The sequence below is a fragment of the Psammomys obesus genome, unplaced genomic scaffold (assembly GCF_907164565.1).
Source record: "Psammomys obesus unplaced genomic scaffold, mPsaObe1.curated_primary_1811, whole genome shotgun sequence".
Lineage (NCBI taxonomy): Eukaryota > Metazoa > Chordata > Mammalia > Rodentia > Muridae > Psammomys > Psammomys obesus.
The window spans coordinates 14,394,092-14,407,087 of NW_026596079.1; positions in this window are offsets into that span (position 1 = coordinate 14,394,092).

A 12,996-nucleotide genomic window follows, 5' to 3' on the forward strand; every position below is an offset into this window, starting at 1 on the left:
GCCAAGCCCTGGAGGAGGTGTGGGATCCTGAAGATATTCAAGGGAAAATGCTATTCCACATTTTCACTGTGTAATATTTGACTGACTACTTAACCTCTCTGAGTCTCAGTACTTAGATCTATCAATGTCAATAATAAAATCTGTCTCCTGTGGTCACTGAAAGGATTATATGTCATATAACATCCCTCGCATGGCACTGGGAATGTGGCAAGGTTTAACAACTATCAGTATATATCTCCGTTATAGACATAAAATCTTCTGATTTCGTTTCTTATAGTCCAATACAGAAATAACCTTTGGAAATGGTGGCATTAAAGCATAATCAGGCGGTTACTGGACCACTCACTTATTTATTCCTTTAATTACTTATCTACCGAGCTTCTAATATTTGTAACGCACCCTCCTAATGCTGGGCCATAGCTGGGAGTAAGATACGGGCCTCTGGCACAAGACTAGTACTCAGGACCATCATCTGATGAGCAAAGCATCTAACTGCAATTGTATATTAGCTAAAGAGCAAGCATTGCCATGGCCCTTGAATTCTTATGAAGATTCTGGACATGTATGTGACATCTGTTCAAATGAGCTATAAGGTAATCTATGAGAAGACATCTTTCATACCCTATATACTGCGTAGTAAGTCCTAATGATTTGGAGGCAAACATGGAAGGGTAGAAGAGAAAGTGCTTTTTCCTTTTTCCCAGTGTTTGGCAACCTCTGTTGGAATCCACACTTAAGGGTACTCATGTTCTGGGATTCTTCTCTTGAGAAAGACATAGTAGCACCATGGGGGTCTGCTCAAACAAGCCATAGTACTTTCTTATCAACTAAGTTTGTGCCCCCTGTAAAATAGACATTTTTACATCTTCCCATATATATCTCATTTTCCCTTGGTGCCTTCAAAAGCAAGTATAACATTTTATTGATGCTTACTGTTTCTGCATTTGGAGACTTCTGAGACATAGTACATGGTCAATAAATAATAATAGCCTTAAAAAGAACATGCTTTTTTTTTTTTTAATCAGGAGTCGAATAAACCACTGTAATACATGCTGAACTCAGATAGTCTGGGCAGATTAGCTTCTGATGATCAGACCATGCTTCAACTGGGAATAGGGTGTCAAGGACATCTCAGGATGACTGAGGTGGGGGTTTCACACACACACACAAATAAATGATAAAATAAATCATCTTAAAAGGGAGCAGACAGAGGTAGAGATGTCAAAGGTAGGCTGCTTTCTGAGTCCCCTCTTTCAGCCTTGTCCTGTGCTCATTCAAGGGCCTCCTGGCAGCAAGAAGGAGTCACATACCGTACCTCCTAGACACAGGCGAAAAGAAAAAACATGTCTTTAAACAGAGTCAAATCCAGACTGAGCGAACTGCAGCTGGGGCTGCCCACAACTTCTCACCTGGATGGGAATTAGAGGCTAATATTGTGGCAGAGGCCTCTCCCCAAACCCCCAGCAAGAAAAACAGAGAGTGAAACTTGCTGAGCATCAAGGACAGATCGTATCCAAACCATTAAGTAGGCAGGTAATGTGATGTTCAAACATAACTGGATTTCTTAGGTTCAATCTCTGCAATCTCTCTGGGGAGGGAGGAAAAAAAAAAAAACAAACCTGTGTTTTTTTTCTTATCTGTTCCCAAGTCTGGGTTGTCAGAGTTAGCCGTGAGCTCTGCACCCAGGAATATGTTCTCCATTGTGTTCTTTCTGTGAAGAAAATTACAATGTGAAAAGGAAGGGGGTGGAGAGGAACATTACATTCTAAACAGTCTCAGGGAGATAATTGCAAAGTCTCCTTGGCGCTCTCCTCCTTCCCCCTCCCTTCCCGCCTTCTCCAACTGTTCTTCTGCCTCTAGGCCCTGGCACTAGGCCTGCCTTACAACTGTGACTGCAGACAGACCAGGATGCTAGGTCAGCTGGGGCTTCCTCACAGCGAGTGGCCAGCTGCTTTCTATCTTCCCTGGGCAGCATGGCATCCACACACTGCTGACAATGAGGGTCACTCAGAGGCTTTGTTCAGGGAAGATGGCAGATTCATTCTTTTTCTTGGTTGTTTGGGTTATTCATTCTCTGCAGGGCATGATTTGATTCAGATGAGATTATTTCAGGATCTTCACATACACATTAATTACTGCAGATCGCAGATCATTTTCCCCCTACAATGTCCAAAAGCTGCTCATGCATCTGGAGTCCTCATTTCATTGAGGACACTTTTAACCATTCTGTGAGGTGTTCGAATCTCAATTTCTATGTTAGGATGGAACACTGCATCTTTGTGAGTTCATGTTACTATCTGTGTTAGTTTGTTTTCTGTTACTGAGATGAACACCATAACCAAAAATAACTTCGGGGAAGAAAAGGTTTCTCTAATCTTACACTTTACAGTCCATCCTTAAAGGAAGTCAGGGTAGAAATTCAAGGCAGAAACCTGGAAGCAAGAATTAAAGCACAGGCCATAGAGGAATGATGCTTACTGGCTTCCTCCCCATGGCTTGCCAAGCCTGCTTTCTTGGACCACTCTGGATCACATGCCCAGGGTTAGCACTGCTTACCATGAGTTGTACCCTCCTGCAGCAATCATTAATTAAGAAAATGCACCATAGACTTGCCTGCAGGCCACTCTTATGGAAGTATTTTCGCCATTGAGGCTCCTCTTGACAGCTGATTCTAGTTTGTGCTAAGTGAACCAGCACAAGTTCCGTACTCTAGTTCACAAGCTGCTGACAGAACCAAGATCATGGGCCAGATCCTACTGATTTCTCTCTTGATGCACCTGTTTCTCAGAACTGATAAAAGCCAGTAGGAGCCCTTGGTGTCTTTTGATACTCATAAAAAGAGAGAAATCTTGGCTAAGGTATTTCTAGAAGAAGAGACCTGGTCTCTTGATGAATGAGAAGCTTCAGAGAAGTGAGAATTTCCCTTGCTTGGAGAGCACCTAAACAGTCATTTCCATTACAAACATGGAAGGAACTATGCCTGCCAGGCCACTAACAGGTGCTAGACATCCGACTTAGGATGATGAGTCACTCTCTCCTCTCCTGTGCACAGCTTAGAAGAATACACAACAAAGAAAATTGGAGGAGCAGGAGTAGGAAAAAGGAAGAGAAAAAAAGGGAGCAAGGGATTAGGGAGGCAGCTCAGCCACCACCAGTATGAGAACCTGGCTTCAAACTCTGCTGTTCTGGTAAGAGGCTGGGCACAGTGGCACAAACTTGTAATCATGTAGAATAGACAAGTGAATCCTTAGGACTCACGTCTGGCCAGTACAACCTAAGCAATGAGTTTTCCAGTCCTAGTGAGAGGCTTTGTCTCAAAATACAAGGTGAACAGTTCCTGAGGAATGATACCCAAAGTAGACTATGGCTTTCCCACAGACACACCTACTCATACGTAAGAGCATACACACAACACACATTCATCACACATACAACATACACACATAGACATACATAGACACACCTACACACACAAAGACATGAACATACACAAAAAAAAAACACTAAAAGAAAAAGTAATAATGTTTTCTCTCCTGATTTTAAGTGTACCTGCTGGCTTTATTGGGTCTGTATGTCCCCATTCAGTATAAGCTAAGGCTTACAGACAGTAAGTCTCTAGAAAACTGCTTTCTCTATATCAGCAGTCTCTGGGTTAGTCCCTGAACTAGCAATGTTAGCATCACTTGGGAACATATGAGCAATGCAGGTGTCTAGGTTCCATCCCAGAGTTACTGAAATCTGAAGCTCTGGCATTGTGGCCCAGTACTCCAGGCTGGCCTTGAACTCTTGGTTTTCTCAGCTCAGCAAGTGCTAGGAGTATAGGTCTTTGACACCATCCGTGGCACCTCTTGGTGACTCTAAAGCATCCAAAGAGTGAGAGCCACTGCTCTGAGGTGGCTTATAATGAACAGTTAATAAAAAAGACCAAAAAAAAAAAAAACAACTCCATTGTGGATTAGCACACTTTAAGCATTTGTTGCTTTAACTAGAGGCTATTCTGAAAGCAATTTTATTTTGACCTTGGACAAATCAGTTGGAAAAGGGAGATGCCAGTGAACCTGTGGAAATCTAATCAGCCATGCAAAGTATGATATGCTGGCATTTGGTGCCTGGCACAAAACAGCAGGTTGCTGCTCTAAGTACAAAGGTGTGACTGGGAAAGGAGTTACCAAATCTCCTTGCTTCCTTTTCTTACTGTTTCCTGCTGTGGCTCAGAAGGAGGAGTCCTCTCCAGCTGTCAAGGCTTAATGGCCTGGGCTTGCTAGAGGTATCCTTGTCCAAAGGTCACCTTTGTCCTTAGGAGAAAAAACAGAAGTTTCCTCAGAGGCATGGTGACTTATCAATGGATACCAGTACACAGTGGGAAGAGGAGAGACAACGTAAATTCTGTCATAACTGGTGTGTAACGGATCTGACTGATTATCAGTCAGCTTTTAGCAGAGGCTCAAATAGGCTTTAAAATGGCTGGTCTTTCAGGCTGCTGGCACTGGTTGTCACATAATGGGAAGATAATGCTCGAAAAAAAAAATCAAAGATTAACCAGAGAATTTCTTTCTTTTGTACTATTTTTTTTTGAATGCTATAGGGTTTTGTTTTTGTCTTCTATTTTTTTTCTACAGGAAAATGAGAGTACTATAAAAGCACTTCTTGGGACTGGGGAGATGACTCATTGGGGAAAACACTTCTTGTGTAAGTATGAGTACATGAGTTTGAGCCCCGAGCACCTATGGAAAAGTTGAGCACTGTAGCCTTTGTCTGTAATCCCAGCACTCATATGTCAAGCTGAGAGGCAGAGACATAATACCAACCAGACACCTGTGAGCGAGCCCCATTGGGCTGGCACAATCAGCAGTGAACAGCAGACTGACCTCAATAAACAAGATCCAAACTGAGGACAAATCCTGAAGACATTTGACCTTGTCAATGGAATCACACACACACACACACACACACACACACACACACACACACACACACACTTTAAAGTACTTCATATTTTTTTTTTCAGTTTCAAAACACAGACTAGCAAAATATCTCCAGCGAGTCAGGTAATCTAGCCCCAAACAGCTGGTTGTAAGTTCATCACTCCATGTTCTATATCTGAGTTTGCTGATAGAAATGGCCCTCTTCCTGACATCACCTGCCCATGGGTTTCTGTCTCTAGGCTTATGCTGTCTTTCCAGCAGTCACCACCAGCAACTTTATTTTCTGGCTGTCTACAGGTTTGCAACTCTTTTCTGACCTTCGCACTCTTGCTTTCATTCATCACAAGTCTACCTTCTCCCTCCAGAATTCATCTCTTTACTTGGTTGCCAAATATAAGTGAATTTTAAAACCTTGCCACCTTGCCTTGTGTGGTCATGAGAGACCCTAATCCTGGGCCACAGAACTGAACCAATTTGGCATGAGGAAGAGAGGGTATAGTGATAAGAAAGAAGAATGGGGTGGCATTGCAGATGCAACGGTGCAGATATATTTGAATCTATTGTTAGAGATAAAGAGTGTCAATTCTTACATTTACAGTTACATTTCTTTATTACATCACCTGTCCTACCGTAAGGATAATAGCTAGACAAGAGGTGAAGGCTAACTTGAGAGTACCAGTTAGAGAGCAGAGAAGCCAAGCAAAGCTGGTAGCAGTGGAGATGTGAGACACATAAGGATCTAAAGGTAACTATGAGAAAGCAATAAATTATTTCAACACATTCATTCATTTCACACACATTTATAGATAACTACTATAGTGTCCTTAAGAACTCTGCCAAACCCTAAAGAGAAGGTATGGGCTAAACACCTAGTCCCATCTGCTGTGTAAATGTTGGACTAAAAAGAAAGAAACGGTGGTTGAGCATTTCAGAGAAACTAGTCCAGCTTGGGCTAGGTTTGGCTGGGGGTCAGGGAGGAAGATGAATGCAGAAGAGGTCCCAGGGGAGTGAACTGGCTCTCCAAGTGTGGTTCTGACAAGCAATAGGGACACCACAGGCTCCTTGTTAGGAAGGTACTTGCTCAGAGCCTACTAAGAAAGCCAGAGGAGTAAGTTCTGGCAGGTTGGGGGTTTGGGGGGAGAAGGGTGAGGGGGTTAGGTGTAGAGGTCAGTCTGGGTTCATAAGTCCCGGGGTGGGGTGGGGTGGCGTGAAAGAGTCCTTGCACAGCTGCAGTTTGGAAACCACCATTGATACCAAAGAAGTGAGTACTAACTTCCCCCAGCTGGAGCTGGTTTGAAAGGTTTAAGGCTGGAGGAAGTGACCTATGAGCCTAATCTTCAAAGGAGAGTTCCACAGAAAGACCAGAAAAGCAGGCAGGAACATTCCAGGAACCCCAGGTGTTTGTGTTCTTGAATCCCAACACAATACCACCAAACCTCCTATTCTTTCAGTGGATGTAGAGCTAAATCCAAGGAAATGATGTATTTACTAGGTATCGGGGGTATTAACTGCTTCTCCATTTTCTTCCACCTTCCTTTCTTTTGGCAATTCTGGGAGCCGAACCTAGTACTGGGAATAAAACTAGGAGCTAACCTGTGTGCTAGGCAAGCACTCCGTCACTGAGGTACACACTTAGTTGAATTTGCCGCATTTTTTTGTAAGCAATCTAAATGCCCTTCAGCTGACTCTTTAAATTAAGCAGAAGTTCATACACATAGGAATTATCCCTTGGTTTAGAAAGAGAGAGGTGTGGGAAAATGATTAGTGGAACATGGTGCTCTCAATGCAGAGAGCCAGGTGTAACAGCAAGCCATGTTTTGAGTGACAAAATGTCTCCAAATATGTATGCATTGAATCCTGTAGACAGGCAACAGCAGTTTGACTCTCAGAGGAAGAACTCAAGGATTGGAGATAAGAGTGAGATAGAGCTCTTTCACTGGATACAACGCATACATTTTATTTTTGTGCAATGTGGGTTGAGTTAGTAATACAAAGAAACAGACACAGGGTCTTCACAACACATGAATAAATAGAGAAGACTCCCTTCTCACAGGTTGCACCTTCTAACCTCCTGGGGCACTGTCATGGTGAGAGATGAGTCAGGGAGAGGTGCTCCGTGTGGTGCTGTCATTACCATTTTCGGTACCTACTTTTTTTTTTTCTTTTTTCTAACAGGATGTGCTGTGTGGGTCAAAGCCCTGAGCCAGAAGTGAGAAAAGCTGCTCTTTTAAAGTACCACCTCTGCGTTCCTAGAATTCAGAAAAAGGTCACTGAAGAGCAACAGTGAGAGGAAGGTCAAAGTTAGGTACAAAGGATGGAGGAGGGCCCTTAGTAACCACTGTAGTGGTAAGGGGGCTCGAGGTGGCCCCATTCATTAAAAGAACAATTGGTGGTTTCAGACAGCTGAGTGAGAGCAGAAGGGGAGCCATACAGCCTTAGAAGGGGAAATATTGGCCCATGCCTCCCTCCAAAAAAGGTAAAAATATATAAGTACAAAGAAAGCAGCCTCTGTGCAATGCCCCCTCCAACCTTTGCAGCTTTGCATATCCTCAGTAAAGACTCCCTTCCCATTTCTTGTCTGCTTCAACTTCCCCAAGGCCCAGGAAAGACAAGTTGTTGATTAGATGCCAGTGTCTGTTTATTAACCCTGTTTATTGCAGTCAATTCTTTACAAAATCCACCCAGAAAAAAAGATTGTTCCCAACGATGGAAACTGAGGCTCAAAGGATCAAAGCAACTTGTGTGAAGTTGTGGTAGTGACGTCAGGATTTGAATCATATTCCACCCAGTCTCCAAAATCTCTTGTGTACTGAATGTATACTATGCTGAGCTAGGCAGAGACCTATCTTTGAGCTTTGAAATCATTCACATTTGTGCTAACTATATCTGCCCAGCCCAGAGACTGGATCTGAAACCCACAATTGAAGGCAGGAGAATATTTTTTTTGTCATGTCTAAGAAGACAAAGAATTCACCAAGGAAATCCCTTTGAAGACACAGTAAGGATTCCCAGGATAACCACAGCTTGCATTTGCTTCTGTAAAAATATTGGTTTATCAACTCCATGTACTTGATGGCAATCTCCTGCTCATCTATCATAGGAGCTTTCTGTTTGCACATTACCCAATAGCCAGGCCCACACAGCTCCCTGCTCCAAGAATACTGCCAAGATAAAAGCTTATTTGAAAGGGATATGACCTTCTCTGGGATTTCAAAAAAAGCTTACAAATGGCTTTATGGTGAAAGGCACCTTAACTCAAATAAGAAATGGCATCTATGGGATTGTTTCGTTGAATCATTCAGTGGGCTTATGACTAATAGAGAGCTACAGTCTTTAGATGACTTATGGTCAGCAAAGGGGAAGAATATATGTGAGTGTAATACTGAGTGACAAGCTACAACTCAGATGCCTCAGCAAGTATTAGGGCCTTAGAGAGGACAGTGCTTGAGTCTTCCTTGGATTGACCGGGGGGGGGGGAGTAATTGTAGGAAGCCTTTAGAATAGATATGCCTAGTACAATGTAGAGGATGCCTCCCGAGCTGAAGAAGGACAAAAGAGTTTTCAAGCCCTCAACATTCTCTGTGCTCATAGAGTTGAAATTTGTTTCATCTGCTGCCTACTGATTTGCAATAAGATTTTAGATGGCTCATTACCAACCTGCTATATAATTTATAGGTGTCTTATTTTTCTTTCAGGATTTGAAGTTGCTTTTCAAGGAGGGGTGATAGTTGTGGTGGGGGCAGATAGAGGGATTATCACAGAAGCTTCTATGTCCATCTTTCTCAACTGTAAGTCTGCAGTCATTGACTCTACTGAAAAAGTAGCTTCCTTGCCCTCTATGGTCAGTGGGCACATGTATCATGGAATTCCACATAGTTTCTGGTCCATAGACATCCACTATTAGCACATGCTATGGTCTGTGGTGACAGTACCTACCACAGCCCTCTTGCCACAACATGAGCCATGGACACCCTCATAGCTCTCAGCATCAGCCCAGCCCATGGACATCAATAAGGATTCAAGGGACATTACAGCCAGCCCTGAAGATACCTGATAAAACAGGGTCAAATGAAAGGGGAGGAGGTCCTCCCCTATCAGTGGACGTGGAAAGGGGCAGGGAAGAGACCAGGGAGGGAATGTGGGGTTGGGGAGGGAATGAGGGAGCGGGATACAGCTGGGACACAGAGTTAACAAAATGTAACTAAAAAGAAAAATAAACTTAAAAAAAAAGAATTCAAGGGACAGCACAGATGAAGAACATCTGCCTAGTCTTCAGTGATAACATTGAGGAAAGGTTCTAAGGTTAGCTGAAGACTGCCTCCACCCTGTCGCTTGTTTATCTCATGATCTATATTCAAGGTCTCAAGAAGAGAAATAAAAATGAACAAGTCTAGGGAGCTGAGGATAACCAATCTTGGTGGTATATATTACTAGGATAGTGAGAGAACCAGCTAATGGAGTGGTCACATAGACTGCACTGTTGCTTCTAACTGGACCCCTTGCAAGCCCCTTCTTTTATTAACCAGACCTATTTTCAATACCAATTCTCTCTACATTCCTTCTCTAAGCCAACTAGATAGGAAAAGCCCTTATTTATGTTTTTCAACACCACATGCTTACTTAATTATAGTCTTCACCATTCTGAATTGATGTTATTTTATTTTAAATATCTCTTTCTAGGACTACCTGTCTCATCAAGATGGGTATCAGGTATCTTTTTGAATCCACAGACTATTAGAGAACAGAACATGAATGGCCCTAATGTCCATGACAGAGAATAAGGAGATGAAAATATTAAGAGTGAACACATGAATGGAAAGTGAGAGACTGAACGATGAAGATGGCAAATGGACTATTGACACAGAGTAGTCATGAGGACCCAGTCCCCATGGCATAAAATGGCACCACCAGAATTATTCTATAATTTGTATGAGTATAAGGGAAGACAAAGGTAGTTTCAGGAAAATCAATATTTAAGCACTTACTGAAACTACTCTTGGTACATATATTCTGCTAGAACTTTGAAAAATTAAAAGGGCTTTAAATTTTTTTTTCTATGGGTATCAAAAAACATAATCTACTTATACCTCTAACACAACTAGCTGATGGTGATTATGAGGGATGATATTTCAAAAGACAGATGTCTTAGTTACTTTGCTGTTGTTGTGATAAGATACTATGACAAAGGTAACTCATAAAAACAAACAAACAAACAAACAAACAAACATTGGAATTGGGGCTTATAGTTCCGGAGGGTTAAAGTCTATGACCATGGCAGCAGACAGCCAATCATGACAGTGGAGTAGTAATGGAGAGTACACATCTCGAAACATGTTTATGAGGCAGAAAAAGAGACACTAGAAATGGCATGTGTCTTTGAAACCACAAAGCTCATCCCCAGTGAAACACTTTCTCCAATAAGGCTACAGTACAGTACATAATTCTTCCGAAATAGTTCTACCAACTGAGGATGAAGCCAGTAAGAGCCTCTGGGGTGGGAGGGAAGTGTCATTCCTATTCAGACTAACACTACTTGAAAAGATTTTTATAAAATGAAAAGTAGAAAACTATTATTTAGTATGGAAGGTGGCAGGCTGAGGTACAGTAAAAGAATTGAGACTGGCCTTATTGAGTCACATGCACAAATAGGAAAGACAAAGAAAGTGATGGTGTGGATGACAATTATGATAAAGGCAAAGGTGTGGTGGTGGTGGTGGTGGTGGTGGTGGTGGTGGTGGTGGTGGTGGTGGTGGTGGTGGCTATAGTTGTTAGCATATTGAGCATGTCAGTTATTCATTACATAGATCCTGCTTATTATAGTTTCTGTGACAAAATAATCTGACAAAAGCAACTTGAGGGAGAAAGGGATTATTTTAGCTCATAGTTCCAAGTTAAAGTCTGTTATGTGGGTTAAATTACAGCAACAGGAACCTGACAGCAACTAGTCACATTGTAATTAGTTAGAAGAAAATAATGAATATATTCATGCCTGCTCTAATCATTTTTTTCCATTTTTATGCAGTACAGGATCCACTGTTTAGGGAATGATGCTACCCACGATGGTTAGGTATGCCCACCTAAAGTGATATAATCAAGATAATTTCTCACAGTTGATAATTCATACTAACAAATACAGATCCCATCTGTGGCACTCCTCTGTTTCTAAAAGCTGCCCTCAAAACCCATCACAAACCTGAGGTCACAAGGATTTGATTTGTAAAACATAATCATAAAATCTATTGACACTCAGATGTTAAGAAAGATGCCTGACATTCCATAAGATTTAATCTGCATGTTTTTTCACTGTCAATCATTAAGGAACAGGAAATACAGCCATTAACTCCCATTTACCCAAAGTCAGGGAATAAAATGGCATCATTAATTTTATAACCTGATGTATTAATAACATCCTACAGCTAATAAAAGATGGATTTGTAGATTTCTAACATGTGCACTGTAACATGTCACCTCATATAAACCAGGCCTTACAGTTTACAGAGTACCCTGCTGATCATTACTGAATACAATAAATCACAGTGAGAGAAAGAGTAGTATCGCTTTCGCTGGAGATAGAAACACTCTGAGAGATTTAATTATATATCCTAGGTTTCTTAGTAAATAGGGAAAGAAATTAGAATTTGAGCTGTTTCCTTATTCTTCACTCTCTGAGCTTCTGCTTCCTGGCCTCCCTGAACTTTTAGTCACATTTATTTTCTAACCAAGTAAGATGGACATAAAGAACTCTGGCTGCTCATTTAGCAAACCCTACAGAAGCACAGCTGATAACCTGTCATTATTTATTATACAACAAACTAAATAATAGGCTCACAATTTCAAGGGTTATGTCCTATTATTTTGTTTTGTTTTACTGGAACTTAGCAGAAAACACAAAGCTGAACAATTCAGAGATGAGCTGGGTGCCATTCTGTTTGAATAAGGATATGTTTGGGCTCATCCTGAGCCATGGGATAATACTCTTCCAATAAGCCATTCTGCCAAGTCCCAATAAAGCCAAGAGCACAGATGTGAATTGAAACTGTTCCTGTGTTCTCTTCCCAAGAATTATGTCATCAGCTACTGTCAAGTGTTGTCTTTTCACAAACAACGAAAGCATCACGAACTGTCAATAAAATGCTAACAAAATGGGAGCCTTCCAGAGATCAGCCTCACTGACCAATATTCTGCTACAGTAAGCATTCTGAACAGTAGGTGCTTGACATCCTTGAAAGAGCTAAAAGAATATACTATAGCGTTAACCCCAGAGTACCAGAGATGTCTCAAATCATAGAGGCCAGAGAAAGCTTTTATAGAGCCAAAAGGCCAGTCAGTTTGTTCAAGGCTATCCAGTTATCTATTGTCCTTGTAGAACACTGATCAATTAATTCTTACTTAGACCATGCCTATTACTCTAGAGCCCAAATCAGTAAATAAGGATGAGGGTAGACAGTTATAGAAAAATCAGACTATTGTGGTTTGGAAATATTGATTTTTCCAGAGGTAGGACTAGAAGCTCAATGGTAGGGCACATTTGACTAGCTAGCATACACATGTCCTGAGAGTTACCCCCACCACTGCAAAATCAAACAAAAACCCAAACCACAGTTTTCATAAGCTATTTCACCTTAGTTACATTGGTCATCCTCCTCGATCTTTAATTTTTTCTTTCATACAATGAAAGATCACAATGATTAAATAAAGTCATCTAGGAATGTATGTCTATTAAGTACTCAACCGCATGTAGGAAAACTTCTTAGAACACATAGAAATTTCAGATAGCTGAATTTACCTTTAAGAATCTCTAAAATTACCCAGAAATAACAATGCATACATTTTTATATATGAAATGTGTCTCATTAATATGTTTATATAAACACAGGATATATGTAGTAGTTAATGTCTATGTACAATATAACTTTAAAATATCCTAATTATGTATGAGACTATGTAGTTGAACTTACATAAGTAAAATAAACATATCAGAAAATTCCACCCCTGAGTAGAAATTTAGTATTTATGATGTTACTATCCTCAAGGTGGTAGATACAAAATAATAATGATGATGATGGTGATG